This window comes from Anabrus simplex, chromosome 1 (assembly GCF_040414725.1).
Source record: "Anabrus simplex isolate iqAnaSimp1 chromosome 1, ASM4041472v1, whole genome shotgun sequence".
NCBI classification, from domain to species: domain Eukaryota; kingdom Metazoa; phylum Arthropoda; class Insecta; order Orthoptera; family Tettigoniidae; genus Anabrus; species Anabrus simplex.
This window is the reverse complement of record NC_090265.1, coordinates 274119481-274138463: the sequence shown is the minus strand read 5'-3', so window position 1 is coordinate 274138463 and position 18983 is coordinate 274119481. Positions and strand designations below refer to the sequence as shown.

General features: G+C 39.9%; 1 protein-coding gene across 4 annotated transcripts in view; it reads left to right on the top strand.

Annotated features, from left to right (window-relative positions):
• LOC136864916 (aurora kinase C) overlaps positions 1 to 18983 on the top strand; it is a 261391-nt gene that overhangs the window by 128383 nt on the left and 114025 nt on the right. The gene's annotated exons all lie outside the window — the stretch shown is intronic.

The following is an 18983-nucleotide window of genomic DNA, read 5'->3' as shown; positions in this document are numbered from 1 at the left end:
GATGAAAGGAATAGTTGTTCTGCAATTCTGATAGTCAGATATTAAAGTCTCAATCTTGATCATAGATGTCAGAAATTTCATGACTCGATTAATGGATATTCAGCATTATTGAAAAGGCTTAAAACTGTATAAAATTGCAGGTTTTAAACCTTTTTAAAAATAGTATGCCGAGCGAGTTGGCCATGCAGTTAAGAGCGTGCAGCTGTCAGCTTGCATTTGGGAGTTAGTGGTTTCTGTGCGATGTAAAGCCAATTGTAAAAAAAATCATTTTATGTGGAAAATGAAACTCAAAATAGGTCTACTGTAATAAAGTTCGTGGCTACAGTGTAATTATATTTGTGGTTTCTTGACCAGATGCCTTTATATTATGTCAACATGATTTGTTACTTGTTGGCATTCCAAAAGCCTGGTAACCATAGAAGCATGGGAAGATGAGGTGGAACAATATGGAATTAAATTTAATGCCAAAAGGAGCGACATCGTGATCACAACTAGAAAGGAGAGACCTATAAGAGAGGATGATGGTAGGAGAGGAACAGCGTAGGAAGCTGGAGAGTTTCAGGTACTTGGGAAGCATTATGGAGGAAAGAGGAAGAAATAAGAAGGTAATTGAGCATGGAAGACAGGCAGGAACATACATCCATTATCATTATAGACTGTTATGCCTTTCAGCGTTCAGTCTGCAAGCCTCTGTAAATTTACTAAATGTCGCCACACTACTCGATCTACAACTAGTGTTTTGGCCTCATTTAGTTCTATACCTCTTATCTTTAAATACTTAGAAACAGAGTCTAACCATCGTTGCCTTGGTCTACCTCTACATCTCTTACCCTCCATAACAGAGTCCATTATTCTCCTAGGTAACCTATCCTCCTTCATTCACCTCACATGACCCCACCTCCGAAGCCGGTTTATGCGTACAGCTTCATCCATCGAGTTCATTCCTAAATTAGCCTTTATCTCCTCGTTCAGAGTATACCCTGCCATTGTTCCCACCTGTTCGTACCAGCAATCATTCTCAATACTTTCATGTCTGTTACTTCTAACTTATGAATAAGATATCCTGAGTCCACCCAGCTTTCACTCCCGTAAAGCAAAGTTGGTTTGAAAACAGACCGATGTAAAGATAGTTTCGTCTCGGAGCTGACTTCCTTCTTACAGAGTACTGTTGATCGCAACTGCGAGCTCGCTGCATTTGCTTTACGACACTTTGATTCAATCTCACTTACCATCCCTGAAGTACACACACAACCTTGAAATTATCTATCTGTTCTAGCTTTGTATCACCAATCTGACATTCAATTCTGTTGAATTTCTTACCTGCTGACATCAATTTAGTCTTCAAGAGGATAATTTTCATACCATACTCATTGCACCTATTTTCAAGTTCCAAGATATTAGACTGCATTCTTTCGGCACAATCTGCCATTAAGACCAAATCGTCAGCATAGGCCAGACTGCTTACTACATTTCCACCTAACTGAATCCCTCCCTGCCATTTTATACCTTTCAGCAGATGATCCACGTAAACTACGAACAGTAAAGGTGAAACATTACAGCCTTGTCTAACCCCTGTAAGTACCCTGAACCAAGATCTCATTCTACCATCAATTCTCACCGAAGCCCAATTGTCAACATAAATGCCTTTGATTGATTTTAATAATCTACCTTTAATTTTATAGTCCCCCAGTATAGCAAACATCTTTTCCCTCGGTACCCTGTCTTATTCTTTCTCTAGATCTACGAAACATAAACGCAACTGCCTATTCCTCTCCTAGCATTTTTCAGTTCTCTGCTGCATACGGAAAATCTGATCCTCACAGCCTCTTTGTGTTCTGAAACCACACTGATTTTTCATCCAACTTCCTCTCAACGACTGATCGCACCCTCCCTTCCAAGATGCCAGTAAATACTTTGCCTGGTATACTAATCAATGAGATACCTCGATAGTTGTTGAAATTCTTCCTGTTCCCTTGCTTATAGATAGGTGCAATTACTGCTTTTGTCCAATCTGAAGATACCTTACCAACGCTCCACACTAATTTGACTACTCTATGAAGCCATTTCATCCCTGCCTTCCCACTATACTTCACCATTTCAGGTCTAATTTCATCTATTCCTGCTGCCTTATGACAATGGAGTTTATTTACTATCCTTTCCACTTCCTCAAGCATAATTTCACCAACATCATTTTCCTCCTCCCCATGAGCTTGACTGTTTGCAACACCACCATGATGATTTCCTTTTACATTGAGAAGATGTTCAAAATATTCCCTCCACCTCTCCAGTGATTCCCTGGGATCTGTTATGAGTTCACCTGAATTACTCAAAACACTGTTCATTTCCTTTTTCCCTCCCTTCCTAAGATTCTTTATTACTGTCCAGAAAGGTTTCCCTGCTGCTTGACCTAGCCTTTCCAGGTTATTACCAAAATCTTCCCACGACTTCTTTTTGGATTCAACAACTATTTGTTTCGCTCTGTTTCTTTCATCTACGTACAAATCCCTGTCTGCCTCGGCCCTTGTTTGGAGCCATTTCTGATAAGCCTTCTTTTTACGTCTACAGGCTGCTCTCACTTCGTCATTCCACCAAGATGTTCGCCTTTTTCCATCTTTACACACAGTTGTTCCTTGGCATTCCCTTGCTGTTTCTACTACAGCATCCCTGTATGCCACCCATTCACTTTCTATATCCTGAACCTGCTTACTGTCTACTGTTCGAAACTTCTCACTAATCATATCCATGTACTTCTGTCTAATTTCCTCGTCCTGGAGATTTTCTACCCTTATTCGTTTGCAGACAGATTTCACTTTCTCTACCCTAGGCCTAGAGATACTTAGTTCACTACAGATCAGATAATGGTCTGTATCATCGAAAAATCCCCGAAAAACTCGTACATTCCTAAAAGATTTCCTGAATTCAAAGTCTGTTAAGATATAGTCTATTATGGATCTGGTACCCCTAGCCTCCCATGTGTAGCGGTGAATAGCCTTATGCTTGAAGAATGTGGAAACAAAGAAAATACAGTAAATTTGTTTGAATATGAGAATTTCGTTCGTGGGAACAACGGTGAAGTAACATGTCCACGGCGCCGGTATCTAGTGTTCACTGTTGAGAGGTAGTTTTGTCATTCAGTTGCTTTTGATTAGCCATGGAGAACAGAAAAAGGAAAAGTTATACGAGAAGTGGACACTAATCCACACAAAACAAAAACGGAAAATGCTTAGACCGCGCTATGTACAGTCATCAGTAAAAGAAACGCTATTTTGGATGAGTTCCTAAAACTGGGTTCAAAATCAGCAAAGCGCAGCCGTCAGCAAGAAGGATGGTACGCAGATTTCGAGAAATCACTTTTCACATGGTTCCGGCAAAAGCGGGCTGCAGCTCTACCAATTAGTGGCAACATGCTGAAGGCAAAGGGGATAGATTTAGCTAAAATGATGAGTATCACTGACTATTTCAAGGCTTCATCAGGATGGTTGCAAGGATTTAAAGATCATCAAGGAATCACAGGGAGAACAATTTGCGGTGACTCAAAATCAGCGGTCGACGTCACTGTGCAACACTGGAAAGAAGGGGTTCTGCCGGGTATCGTAAGTGAATATCAGCCTCCAAACATCTACAACTGTGATGAGACCGGCCTATTCTACAATCTCTTTCCTAATAAAACATTAGCTGAAAAAAATGACTCATGCCATGGAGGGAAGAAAAAAGTAAAATTCGTGTAACAGTACTTCTCGCCACCAATGCAGATGGATCTGACAAACTTCCTCCACTTGTGAAAGGAAAATCGAAGAATCCGAGGTGTTTTAAGGGTGCGAAAACAAAAACTACGGAATATGAATCCAATGGCACAGTGGTTGAAAAAACTGGACATTAAAATGAAAAAGAAACAGTAGAAGATCCTTCTTCTTATGGATCGATGTGCAGCACATCCACCTCAAATCGTTCTGGAGAATGTCGGAGTTGAATTTTTCCCTTCTAACTGTACCAGTGTTCTACAACCGCTTGATTTAAGCATCATTGCAAATTTCAAAGTGCATTATAGAAAAATGCTGGTTCAACATTTGATAACACTGAGTAATGCAGGAAATGAACCTCTCTCCATTAATTTGCTACAAGCCATGGACTTTATTTCGGCTGCCTGGAAGCAGGAGTCATCCTCCACAACCAGCAACTGTTTCCGCAAAGCTGTTGTCTTACTAGAAGGGGCTGCCTCTTAATGATGATTATGGGGACGAAGTTTTGTCTGGCAATGAGCTAACGCTACCGGAAGGCATAGAAGTCGATAAGTTTGTACGTTTCGATGACAATCTGGCTGTATGTGGAGAACTACCGGATGAAGAGATTATTGCTGATGTATGCCAACAACGCGGCGGTGATGGACCAGCTACAAGCGATAGTGACATTGGAGATGGAGATAACAACTTGAATTTTGAAACACCTTGAACTGAGTGAAGTGTTAAGTGCAATCGATGTGTGTAGGAAAATTTGTAGTGAAAATGTTTTGAATTCATTACTAAGTTTGGAAAAGGAGGTTTATACTGTTAATGCAAGAAAAGTGAAACAAGCCAAACCATCTGATTTCTTTAAGGCTGGACTAAGTTCAAAATCATTTTCTGTCTTAATTTGTTTCTTATTTGCAACGATTTACACATGTAGGTCCATTCCATTGATTTTTGAGTAAATATGTGATGTATTGCAGAAGTCTGATTTCTAAGTAATTCTGAGTTACAAGTAGTTTTTTCTTTTCCCCTTGATATACGTATAAGTCAGGTTCAACTGTATTTGTTTTGCTTTGTTCCTTTCATTTGCATACAAATCCCTGTCTGCTTCGCACCTTGTTTGGAGCCATTTCTGATTCGCTCATTTACCTTTACAAGCTGCTCTCACTTCATCATTCCACCAAGATGTTCGCCTTTTCCCATCTTTACACACAGTTGTTCCTAGGCATTTCCTTGCTGTTTTTACTACAGCATCCCTGTATGCCACCCATTCACTTTCTATATCTTGAACCTGCTTACTGTCTACTGTTCAAAACTTCTCACTAATCATAAAATATCCATGTACTTCTAATTTCCTCGTCCTGGAGATTTTCTACCCTTATTCGTTTGCAGACAGATTTCACTTTCTCTACCCTAGGCCTAGAGATACTTAGTTCACTACAGATCAGATAGTGGTCTGTATAATCGAAGAAGCCCTGGAAAACTCATACATTCCTAACAGATTTCTTAAATTCGAAGTCGGTTAAGATATAGTCTATTATGGATCTGGTACTCCTAGCCTCCCATGTGTAGCGGTGAATATCCTTATGCTTGAAGAATGTATGGCCGGCCCCATGGTGTAGGGGTAGCGTGCGTGCCTCTTACCCGGAGGCCCCGGGTTCGATTGCTGGCCAGGTCAGGGATTTTTACCTGAACCTGAGCTCTGGTTCGAGGTTCACTCAGCCTACGTGATTAGAATTGAGGAGCTATCTGACGGTGAGATAGCGGCCCCGGTCTCGAAAACCAAGAATAACGGCCGAGAGGATTCGTCGTGCTGATCACACGACACCTCATAATCTGCAGGTCTTCGGGCTGAGCAGCGGTCGCTTGGTAGGCCAAGGCCCTTCAAGGGCTGTAGTGCCATGGGGTTTGGTTTTTTTTTTTTTTTTTTTTTTTTTTTTTTTTTTTTTTTTTTTTTTTTTTTGAAGAATGTATTCATAACTGCTAAACCCATACTAGCACAGAAGTCCAGCAAACGCTTCCCATTCCCATTGGCTTCCATATCTTCTCCACATTTTCCAATCACCCTTTCGTATCCTTCAGTTCTATTCCCAACTCTCGCATTGAAATCGCCCATTAGCGCTATTCTATCCTTGCTGTTGACCTTGACCACGATGTCACTCAATGCTTCATAAAACTTGTCAACTTCATCCTCGTCTGCACCCTCACATGGTGTATACACAGAGACAATTCTAGTTCTAAATTCTCCAAATGACAAATCTACCCACATCGTACGCTCATTTACGTGCCTAACAAACTATGTTGCGTGCAGTGGTATTCCTGATAAAGAGCCCTACCCCAGATTCTGCCCTTCCCTTTCTAACACCCATCAAGTACACTTTATTATGTCCTTCCTTGTTATCTACCCTTACCCGAATATCACTTACTCCTAGCACATCCAGATGCATCCTCTTTGCAGACTCAGCCAATTCTACTTCCTTTGTTCCATAAGCCCCATTAATATTGACAGTTCCCCATCGAATTCCATTTCGTAGGCCAAGTTCTTTCCAAGGAGTCCCTCGCCTGTCAAATGGGAGTCGGACTCCGTTACTCCCATAGATCCGAGGCTTGCTTAAGATGTTCTGAGCTCAGTAAATTCATGAAACAGGATGCTACCCTACTTGCACATAGTCCTGGTGAGGATCTCTCCTCTAACGGGTTATGGACCACTGGTGAATTGTATAGTCCTAGCCGCCTGAGCACAAGGATGGCCACGACTCAGAATATGTCCGAAGTGCCCACTCCCATTCCATAGCAACTGGTATCCCGACTCTCAGGACCACTTACAAGGCCAGTCAGCCGTTGCCCATGGTTCACGATCTAGGACGTGACTACAGTAACCCACACCATGAACCATAGGCAGGAGCATTCGTGATTTAAATAATACAGGGTGGTGCACAAAAAATCAGCTTGACATGAGCAGATACAAATAAGAAATACAGGAAATAAGCAAATGTAAAAGTCTTTAATTACTGAGAGTATCTTTTACTCTAAGTCCTGAAAATGACCTTGTGCTTTACTGCACCTTTATGCAAGCCTTAACATGTTGTACACTTTGCGCAACTCGGTTGCTTTACATGTCAGCATTTTATGATTGCCTTTGTAGCCTAACGGTTACAGAGATGCCAACTATTATGATTCAGTTGTAATAAATATGAATTACCAATCATAATTATGCCTTTACGAATCACACACCATAAATTAAGATTTATTGTTGATTTTCAAATCGAAATGTACGAAATTTTCAAAAGGATACACAAGGAATGCCATTTCAGCTTGAATTCTCAGAATATTATTTTCGGATTTCAAAGTAATCTTTTATACTGTCACTCGATTAAGACTATTTCGAGTTTTCACGCGCTGAACGCACCTCTGAAGTGGTATATCTTGCAGAGTTGTCTGGATTTTGGTTTCAAAGTGGTGACAACCTCCGTTTCATTGTGAATACTGTGTGCGTGACTGTTGAAGAAATATTTATTGCAATTATAGTTGCCACATTTACATATATTGCTCTTCTAGGATATATGCTAATCGTGTGTTACGAAATGCGAAAGGTTTGGAATAATGAAGCAGGAAAATACATGTCATGATGTTACCGTGACTATTGACACTAGTAATAAAGAAATAGTTCACAAATGTAGGGAGGAATACTCGAAAGAATGACCCTGTTTACTGCGTTCCTCAAAATCTCATTCAGACATGTTTTGTAGTGTGTGTAGCCGTGATTTTTCAGATGCACATGATGAGGAAGAACAAGGCTGAATTCTGTGCTAATATGAACGTCAAACTGTTAAGTGCTCTGTTAGTGCAGAGGATGCACATGATATGAAAGGGGAAAAGCATGTCACCATTGTACATTTACCAAACAGGAACTACAAGCTGCTAACGGAATAACTACAGTAGTCAACAAAAGAAATGATCCTTCAACCTCCACTCAGATATACTGCAGATCACCTGTTTACTTTAACAGGTAAGAATTATACACTTTTTATATGCCAGTCTTTGAATATGTTACATCTGTAATCTTATCAGCTTCATAGTCGTATTGATAATTTAAGAACAGAAGTACAAAGGATGAGTTTTCCACCTAATCAACACTTTATTTACAAAATGTTTAAAATTATCTACATTAAAACAGTACCAGTTTCGACCCGTAAATAGGTCATCATCAGCTTTTGGTGAACCTGCTTAATAGCGACTGTACATAAAACATTACTAAAAACTAATTTAACAAGAATGCCTTATTCTAATATAATACTACTGTTAAGATATATACATATGGTACAATGTACAATTTCTTGAAAGTTAGCATCTGGGTTAGCACTATTAGCTGCGTCCTCAGAGGTCCAGGTTTGATTTCTGGTAGTGCCAGAAATTTAAGAATGGCAGGAGGGCTGTTATGTAGCTTAATTGTACCATATGTGTATATGTATCTTCTTTGACGTAATGTTGGCAACAGTATAGATTTTTGAATGGAGCTCCAACTAGTCAAAGCCCTATACTTGTACCATATGTATATATGTCATATGTGCATAAAAATCTCAAAGATTCTCAACCACTTCTGTGTTTACTGTTGTATCAAAAAATATGGTTTACTGTTGTTTCAAAAGATGTGGTTTCCACAGTCGGACTTGCCGACACAGCATACCACACAGTTTTTATTTTGATCACTACTGATCTGCATTTAGGGCAGTCGCCCAAGTGGCAGATTCCCTATCTGTTGTTTTCCTAGCCTTTTCTTAAATGATTGCAAAGAAACCAATAACAGTAAGTACATATTCAAATTAGCATACACATCCCTTAGACATTCCTCCAACATAAAATATCACTCACAGCTCAGTCTTATCTTCCACAGATAACATAACATCACTGCACAGCTACAAATGAGAAAGGAGCCACTACTTTGTACCCAATGCCACTCAAATTTTACGGACGTCATAGGACAACATGATTCAATTTTAACAAAGCTACAAGATTCAACACACAGCAGAGCTCTATATACATATTCTAGCCTAATTCTATCCTACGTCTGGCATCCTTTTTTTAAATTGGAAAGTGTTTTTATTCCATGTATATACATGAAGACAATCTTTTATACATACGTGACAATTTTACAAGCAAATCATATCATTTAAACTCCGGAAACAGCAACCAAGTGTACAACTATGTAAATATTACTTGAACACAGAAGTCAACCGATGAACTGAACAACACGCAACACACGAACGTTCATGTGCATGAAGTATTCCTACATATATCTTTTATATACATGTGTTTTATAAACTAATTTTAAGACCTAAAGCGTATCATTATAGACATTCAATTGCATTGTCGCACATACTGACATACACGCCAGTTCCCGTTTCGACATGCCCCATTTGGATGTGACCAAATATTTATCATATGGCATTCCCTAGACAATATAATCTTAATCATAACTTCATGATATAGATGTGAATGCATTGTTCAGCAACATTTTTGTAACGGTGCTGTAGCATAATTAGTGCAATAAATAAGTATTGATAGGTGGAAATCCTTTCATATTTCTAATTACATACCACTTAATCGAGCAGCTCGTCTTTTCTTCTCCCATGTCTTCCCAGCCCAAACTTTGCAACATTTTTGTAACGCTACTCTTTTGTTGGAAATCACCCAGAACAAATCAAGCGACTTTTCTTTGGATTTTTTCCAAGTAATCCTGGTGAGGGTCTTATACACTGGAACCATACTCTAGTTGGGGCTTACCAGAAACTTATATGCCCTCTCCTTTACATCCTTACTACAACCCCTGAATACCCTCATAACCATGTGCAGAGATCTGTACCCTTTATTAACAATCATATTAATGTGATGACCCCAATGAAGGTCTCTTCTTATATTAACACCTAGGTACTTACAATGATCCCCATAAGGAACTTTCACCCCATCAGCGCAGTAATTAAAACTGGGAGGACTTTCCTATTTGTGAAGCTGACAACCTGCAGGGATAGCACCTCTCGATATCCGCTGTGAAGTGGCAGCCAAGAAAGAAAAGAGAAAGGTGTTGACATCGGAAGCCCACCCTGTGTTTGCATATGAACCACTACGCCAGCGGCTTAAGTCTAGGAAAAGCTTCTTGAGAGTAACCGAAACACTTGCAGGAACAGTGCAGCAAGCAAGAATTCAAGAATGGCACATCAGGAGTCAACATACGAGGATCAGTCAATGGAAGACCCCAAAAGAGGAACTCCCTCGTGGTCATGTCACAGATTGGGTGAATTGGAGAGCACTGAGTAGACTGCGCTCTGGTGTTAAACGGTGCAGGGCAAACCGGAAGAAATGGGGTTCCGAAGTGGACAGTACCTTGTGTGTATGTGGAGAAGAGCAGACCACAGCCCATTTGCTGCAATGTAGTTCATGCCCATTCAGCTGTACAACAGAAGACCTGGTTAAAGTGAAGCCAAATGCACTTGATGTTGCAAGGTTTTGGGCTCACATAGTTTAATGTGGCTCTTCATCATTCAAGTATTTATATTATGTTTTTTCCTTATATTTAATTTTAAACTTATGTATGCTTCTGACACGATATAAATAATTCATCATACCTTTTCCCACCGTCCATCTCTCAACACTATGGAGGTCACCCTGCAGCCGCTCACAATCTTGTAAATTATTTATTACTCTGTACAGAATAACATCTGCAAACAGCCTTATCTCTTATTCCACTTCTTTACACATATCACTGATATATATAAGTAAACATAAAGGTCCAATAATACTGCCTTGAGGAATTACCCTCTTAATTATTACAGGGTCAAATAAAGCTTCGCCTACTCTAATTCTCTGAGTTCTATCTTCTAGAAATATAGCCACACATTCACTCTTTTTTCTAGTCCAATAGCACTCATTTTTGTCGGTGGTCTCCCATGATCTACCCTATGAAATGCTTTAGATAGGTCAATCGCAATACAGTCCATTTGGCCTTCTGAGTCCAGGCTATCTGCTATATCTTGCTGAAATCGTACAAGCTGAGCTTCAGTGGAATAATCTTTCCTAAACTGAAACTGCCTTCTGTCAAACCAGTTATTAATTTTGCAAACATGTCTAATGTAATCGGAAAGAATGCTTTCCCAAAGCTTACATACAATGCATATCAAACTGACTGGCCTGTAATTTTCAGCTTTATGTCTATCTCCCGTTCCTTTATACACAGGGGTTACTATAGCAACTCTCCATTCATTTGGTATAGCTCCTTCAACCAAACAATAATGAAATAAGTATTTCAGATATGGTACTACATCCCAACCCATTGCCTTTACTATATCTCCAGTAATCTTATCAATTCCAGCTGCTTTTCTAGTTTTTAACTTCGTATCTTACTGTAAATGTCATTGTTATCATAGATAAATTTTAATACTTCTTTAGTATTACTCACCTCCCCTATCTGGACATTATCCTTGTAACCAACAATCTTTACATACTGCTGAATGAATAGTTCTGCCTTTTGAAGATCCTTGCATACACACTCCCCTTGTTCATTAATGATTCCTGGAATATCCTTCTTTGAACCTATTTCTTCCTTAAAGTACCTATACAGACCCTTCCATTTTTTACTAAAATTAGTATGACCACCAATTATGCTTGCCATCATGATATCCTTAGCCGACTTCTTTGTTAGATTTAATTTCCTAGTAAGTTCCTTCAATTTCTCCTTACTTCTATAACAATTTCTAACTCTATTTCGTTCCAACCTGCACCTCCTCCTTAGTCTCTTTACTTCTGTTATAATATAGTGGATCCTTACCACCTTTAAAGGTACAAACCTATTTTCACATTCCTCAACAGTTGCTTTAAACCCATCTTAAATCATAGTTTCCGCATGAATCTTATAGGGATTGTTTGCTGATCAATAACTGGTGTTCTTGGAGTTAACCTATCCTGTCACATAGAACCAGGTTTCATCACTCACGAAATACAGCAGTGGATCTATTTACAATTGTTTGAAGTTGTCCTGTGCAGTAATTCGCACATATTGCCCTGTCTTGTACCTTCAGTTTTGGGACACATGTCCATTTGTTGTGCTGCAACCCTCATCTTAATCATCATGAATTCCTTCCAATGAGCTGGGTGGAATGTTTTAGAACGATGTGCCTCCATTTGTTTGTCTTGGTATGCTATTTTTCTCTCTAGGGCATTCCATGTTTCTCCTGTCTTCTGTAATCTGGTTTAAGTACCTTTTTCTTGGTTGTCCAATAGGTCTTCATTCCAGAACGATCTTCTCTAAATATTGCCTGGGGATTAGTTGCCTGCATCCACATATACATGTCCTAGCCACTTCTGTGTTATAACATTCAGCCTGTAGGCTGACCTGCAGGTCTCTTCGTATCTGATCATTTCTAATTCTGCTTTTACTTGTCTTCTGTACAGCTTTTCTAAGGAACCTCATTTCACAAGCTTGCAGTTGACTTGCTTCTCTTTTATGTATGACACGATTCTCCAGACCATATATCGTGGTAGGCAAGATAGAAGTCTTAAACCTGGTCTGTTTAGCTCTCAGAGGAACTCCCTTGATCCCTTACTTTGCTCCGTATTTGATGAAAGAAGTAGGATCCTTTTTGCATCCTGTTCAACACTTCATTCTTGGCAGATATTTAAAGGTATTCACCGCATTCAATCTTTCTCCCTAGAGGGTGAGGTTACAGGGTGTATTTGTCCTGCTAACTTTCATTACCAATCTTGCTCACAATTAACTTATTCTTATAAACTTGGTGTCCCAAAGATCTCACTTCTCAGACACGTCTGCAGTAGTGATGATTCCTAAACAGCACACGACGGACATCATCGAAGTTCCACGACAGCAGTGAAGGTGGACATCCAAGACGTGAAGACTACTTACCAGTCTATCCGACGAAGTTTCTTCTGGGTCAGTGTGCGGAAAGACATACTTGATTATGTGAAAGGGTGTGTACATCTGCGCCTGCACCAACGCGAGCATGAGGAAGGCAGATTCGAGTCAGCGAGGAAGACAACTGCAACGCCCTTGGGAGGTCATAGCCCTGGACTTGATGGGTCCTTACCCTAGAACACCACGGGGAAAAACCGTACTCCTAGTAATCATAGACTGCCTCACAAGATGGAATGAGGCCTTTCTGATACCAGAAGCCACGACAAGACAATATAAGGTATTCAGCCGCCACGGTGCATCCCGTCATAGACAATGGGAGTCAGTTCACATCAAGGAAGTGGCAGCAAATGACTGAATGGGGTGGAGCACTGGACCACCCCTATCTACAACCCAAGGGACAATCCAATGGAACGACTGAACCAGAAGCTAAAATGGATGCTACGGGTCCACCTAATAGACAAGGAACATTGACTGTGGGACTGTCAGATACCTCAGTCACTCTTTGCCCTGCGACGCCGCATCAACCATGTCACTGGCTATTCCCCATCGGAGCTGTTCCTTGGTTGACTGCTATACGGCACCGGGGATTGGGAGAAACGTTCACCACCCGCTTCTGGTCAAGATGATGCAGCTGTTTCCCTAACCGAGTGGCAGTATATGCAGCAGGACATCAGGGAAATTCAAGCTTTGGGCAAGAAGAGGTCCCTTACCCAGGTCAAGGCTCAAGATGTCGAAGAGACTCATATCTTTGTACCAGGCCAACAAGTGCTGCAACGTAACCACCCAGTCAGTAATAAGATTGGAGGGTTTCACGCTGGTCTTGCACCGAAGTGGGCTGGTCCCATCTAGATGGATAAGCAGCTAGGCCGTGGGGTGTTCCTAGTAAAGACCAACTCTCCTTTCAAGGTCCACGCATCGGAATTGCGGCGAATGACCACACCACTGCGTGTACAGAGTAAGCCTGGTGCGTCCACGGGTCCACCGGTGGGGGGGAGGCTACTAATGACACCGCAGAATCTGGTCGTGAGGAGGAAAACACATGGACTACCACCGAGGAAGAGGCTGGCAGCGAGTTGACACTGATCCCCGACACGGCACGATCTGGTCAAGAGGACAGCACATCCAGCGACGTCGAGATAGAGAGAAGTTATAATCTTGACCAGGGCAAAGTCGATGAGTGTGATACTGTTGACATTGTTTTAAGTTATTGGAGGGATATTGATGCAAGTGTAATGGACTAGTATAACTGGAAAATTGAAATGTCGAACTTAATGATGATGATTATTATTACTATTATTATTTTGACTCTTAAGGTGTGGCTATGAAGTTGTTGAAGTCTACTATTATTATTATTATTATTATTATTATTATTATTATTATTATTATTATTGTGTGGTTATGTGCGGACTTTATTTGGTATAAATCATGGTCTTATTTTTGTGGTGTATTTGAGGTTATGTTAAAACAAGTTTGCTTGTATGTATATTAATAAGAGTTTATTTGATGTAAGAACACGTATTTAAAAGTATATAATTTATTATGATCTGTATATATGATGTATAAGTCCACTGCAATATTGTGCAACACACGGTAATAATCCAGAACAACGCACTTTGTCACTAGAGGTGAATCTAACATTCCTTTTTTGAACATTCGATCCATTTGTGAATAGATTATTGGAGACTTGAATTTATGAGAAAACATGTTGTCATTGTCTTCTAGAAGCCTGGCTAGGCAATGTATATAAAGAGGCAGTCTTGAGGGTTGAGTGGAATTGTTAACGAGAGTTGATAGTATCAGTCGTGAACTCATGCTGTGATTCTGTTGACATGCTAATGGAGCAGTCTTCGTCGTCTTCTTCATAGTTTTTTCATGCCAGTTTTTTAGTGCGTGTGAGTAATATGTATATATAATTTGAAAATGAAAAAGGTAGTGTACACAATTGACGGCTTTTCGTGTGTGCGTCTTCGTGGTAATAACAAATTTTGAGTGAATGTCAGATTTGTCAGCTGTTCACATCCATTGATGATGATTTATTAAATCTCCATAAAGAAAAATAAGGGCAAATTACTTAATATCTATGAAAGCATACCGATCCAAAAAAAAAAAAAATTAACCCTATTTTTGTTTTAAATCAAATTACTGAACATCAGTTTTGAGACATTAATAATCTTCGTTGATAGAACATTGTTACATTTCTTCCTGTCATTGCATAACATTTTTTCCACCCTAGATTTCATCTTCCCCCTCCCTTGCCATGATGAACAGCTGACTTGCTTGGCAGTCTTATGAGATTGTTGTCTTTGCTATGTATGTTTGTTTTCTGTATTGACAACATATATTTAATTTTTTTTCTCATTGTCAATTTCCAGACTTTCTACAGGGTGGTAATTTTGATGCTATTTTACTTACTGATACCTATCAAGACTTCAAGTAGTATTTATATACCGCATATTGGGTATTATTTTTTGGTTTGTTTTCTTTTACGTTACTGCAAGTTAAAATGTTCAAATATGAAGTCTTTAATATGGACTTTCAGCGTGGTGCTTTTTCAGTGTATTCTATGAACTTTTTTGTTTCAAGGCTGAAGAAGGCCCAAAAGGGCCAAAACATGTACCTTTAATGTATTTATAATTAACAATAAATGAATTAACCAAGGTGGACTAATTACATATTTTCATTATTGTATATTCAATACAGAACAAATATTTCTTAAGTTGATGGGTTCTTATCGGCAGAGGACTGGAAATGCTCCCAGAACGTGAACCCTGTCTGAGAATGGCTGGGAGCCTGATTGTTGGTAATATTACCCTTTTAATGGCCGTGGGTTGAGCGTCTGAACTGGGTGAAGACACTGTAATCTCTTCTTTGTGAGGAGGCTATTAACCTTCTGAATAGTGCGCTTCGAGCTGTTTATACGAGAGGGAGCTTGTAGCTTGGAGACAGAGCTGCAGTATGGGGCCACGCCTTGTCATGGAGGAGGATGAACTGTCAAATCGGTTGGTCTCGTCTTTTGTGGTGATATACAACCCTCGCCTTGTTCAACAGCTTGCAGTAGTAAGCTGTATTGATTGTGCATCGGTCAAATGTTCGTCGATCGTCATCAATAATGTCTTTAAACGCACAAACCTTTTCGTCTGTAATGCTGGTCTCAGGACGACGATTGTGTTGTTTATTTTCCACACATTGTAGTCTTTCCGTGAACTTTTTATGCCAGGCAAACACACGCGTCCTTGACTGTTTGATCACCGAACTGTGCAGACAATCTTTGGCGAATTTCCACCGCTGTACCTCCTTCACAAGCAAGAAATTTTATAATTATGCGTTGCGCTGTGGAGGGGTGCACCTGTTGCTCCAACATCATGAGCTTTTCTGATCAGATTAGATGTGAGACGAAAAATGAATAAAATCCACGAATCAAAAAGAAATCCATTACCCTCCAATAATAGTAGAAATAACAAACATTTTGTCGAACAAGAACACATAATAAAGCTCAAAAAGAAAATTAATGACAAGAATACGATTATTACTAAAGCAGACAAAGGGAATACGACTGCGGTAATGGTAAAAACCGATTATATAGAAAAAACTAACGAGTTTTTGGGTCATTCCACGTGACACGTTACATTTGGAGAGCTTATACTCTAAATTTACATAGCACACAAACACATATTTCTTTAAATTTTCTACAATTTTTGAAAGTTCTGTGACTCCTGTTACATGGGGATGGCACACCATCAAGCAGTATTTCTGATTTTCGCTAAACTCTGGTCTGTTAATGATTTTGTAATCATTTGTGGTCATAGTGTAGGCTACTACAAGCAATATTCAAGGTCATATAAAGGAAAAAACCTACATTGTAAGAACAACTATGTAATAGATTGATTACTAATTGTGGCACATAGGTTAAGAAACAGAATGACTCATGTTACATCACTTTCCTATTCAGCCTTCCAGTATCCTCTGTCATTTACAACTGTAGGAGCATTTAACTTTTTGATTAATTGTGTGGAAGTGTAGTAGATTTCATCTGTTCTAGAAGGCCGCTTTCAGTATCTTCCAGCCTGCTCCGTTGTACTGACAAGGTACTCGCTGTTTATTATCTCGCATACCTCACCAGGGAAACGCATTACATCATATTGTACCATGTACGTCACCAGGATTCACTTCACAGCCGATTTCATTAACCCTTTTTTCAGGTATGAATGCCGTTGAAAGTGATGTCTCATTTGTTGCAAAGCAATGTAGTTTTGAAATGCCAGCAACTGCTTTTATATTTGTTACAATATCCTTGAAATGCAGAGCTGTATTCCTTTCCAGGATGTCCATGGAAGATACTGGTAACACTTTCACATACCCATCCATGTATGCCTTTGTTCGACAGCGTAAAGGTAGTGTTACATGTGCTTCTGAACTAGCAGAGTTCCATACCTTCCTCTTGACAGCACCACCAATTCCTTCAACCGAGCCCTTCCTATGCGACGTTGCAAGGAAATTCCACTGCAGGTTGTTTCTGTGCTTCTTGCACAGTTCAGGGAGAAATGCTGCAATGTATTTGTTTTATTTATGAAGTGGAACCATCTGACCAGATAAACACTTGTTTTGTTTCCTTGGGTAAAGTTCCCAGTAAAATGTCAATGTATGCTAGAATGGTGTCCTTTGAGTTAGTGAGATTATCACTGCATAACACAATGGGCTGCATTTTCCCAGAGTACCACACTGCAGCAGTAAATAGACTGGCTGTGCTTGCTGCCAGTGGGCACTCTGAATCTCATCTTGTGAGACACAGGTGTAGTTCTCTGCAGAGTCCACCTGAATTAATGCCTTGGACTTGAAGGTTTCTGTCTCAGCTTCTGCCCTCATCTGCCGATAGCCTTCAGCTTGTTTCATCTTAATGTAGCTGTACTCAAGGAACTGAGGTACTATACTACATATATACTCAACAAGTTCAGTTGTATTTCCATCTTCCATGACTTTCTGGATGTGATCTTCCATTATTTTCCATACACACCATGTTGCCTCCCTTTCTTCTCCATCTCCAATGAATTTTAATAATCCTTTTCCTTCAGAGCATGCAGAGCATTTGTTGAGCCAACAATTCTCAATGCTATTTTCACAGATAATACTATCTAAGAGATTGTTTTTAAACAGTGGGACATTTTTGTCAGCGTTATGAAGACCTTCCCATGCAAGATTAAAGTTCTCTTGGTACTTGCACAAACAAGTGGCAGTTTATTACTGGGAAGGACATACGGTGGCCAGAGCTTTGCGAACTTGCTACGACCGACTAATACACCGGGATACTGTTCATGAAACATATGGAAAGCTTCCAATATGGTAAACATCAGATGTTGCACTTTTGACTTTGCATCATCACTGTCGACTACTCTGATAGCATCCTTACGTCCAGGAGCCATTCTACTTATATCATCATGACAAAAGTTTTTAATTTGGAGGATCACTTCTTGATCAAGGCAAGGGCTGAAATTCGTGACTCACATTTCATGTTTATTTTTCATATTTTAATGCATTAGAGGCAAACAAATAAATATTGTTTTATTATAAGTGTTCCGGGATAGTGCCTGGGAAGAAGAAAAACGAGTTTAACTGAAACAACATCGTAGCATCTAGCTACAGGAAAACTTGTTCATGTTTTCGTGACTCACGTTACAATCAATGTAGAGATTACCATTTTTAGCAGTTATACAAATAGCAAACAAGGATATTACAATCGCAAACTGCTTACCAGAATATGCTCTTCTAATCTGATGTAACTTCTCAACGTGTGATTCCTTGTTACACTATAAAAAGTGGCATGAGATCACAGCACTATTTGACCATCTCAGCTCTCATAAGCATGCAGCTATTTTTGGCGCAAGTATAACGACATTGGCTGGAAACACATTAGCAAATCACTTGTGTAGTTTTCTTACATATTAACAAGAAATGAATGCAGACTTTACTGAATGATTACGAAATAAGCAGAGATTCTCATATTTATGAAATGTCGTCAATCTTCCACATGCACTTTCATGAGATCGCCATTCACTGTTGGATTTTCAGTGCCGACTGTCCTCTAAGCCAATCAACTTTGTCCGGCTCCATGGCTAAATGGTTAGCGTGCTGGCCTTTGGTCATAGGGGTCCCAGGTTCGATTCCTGGCAGTGTCGGGAATTTTAACCATAATTCGTTAATTCCACTGGCAAGCGCTGGGTGTACATGTCGTCTTCATCCTTTCATCTTCATCATGATGCGCAGGCCGCCTATGGACGTCAAATCAAAAGACCTGCACCTGGTGAGCCGAACATGTCCTCGGACATTCCCGGCACTAAAAG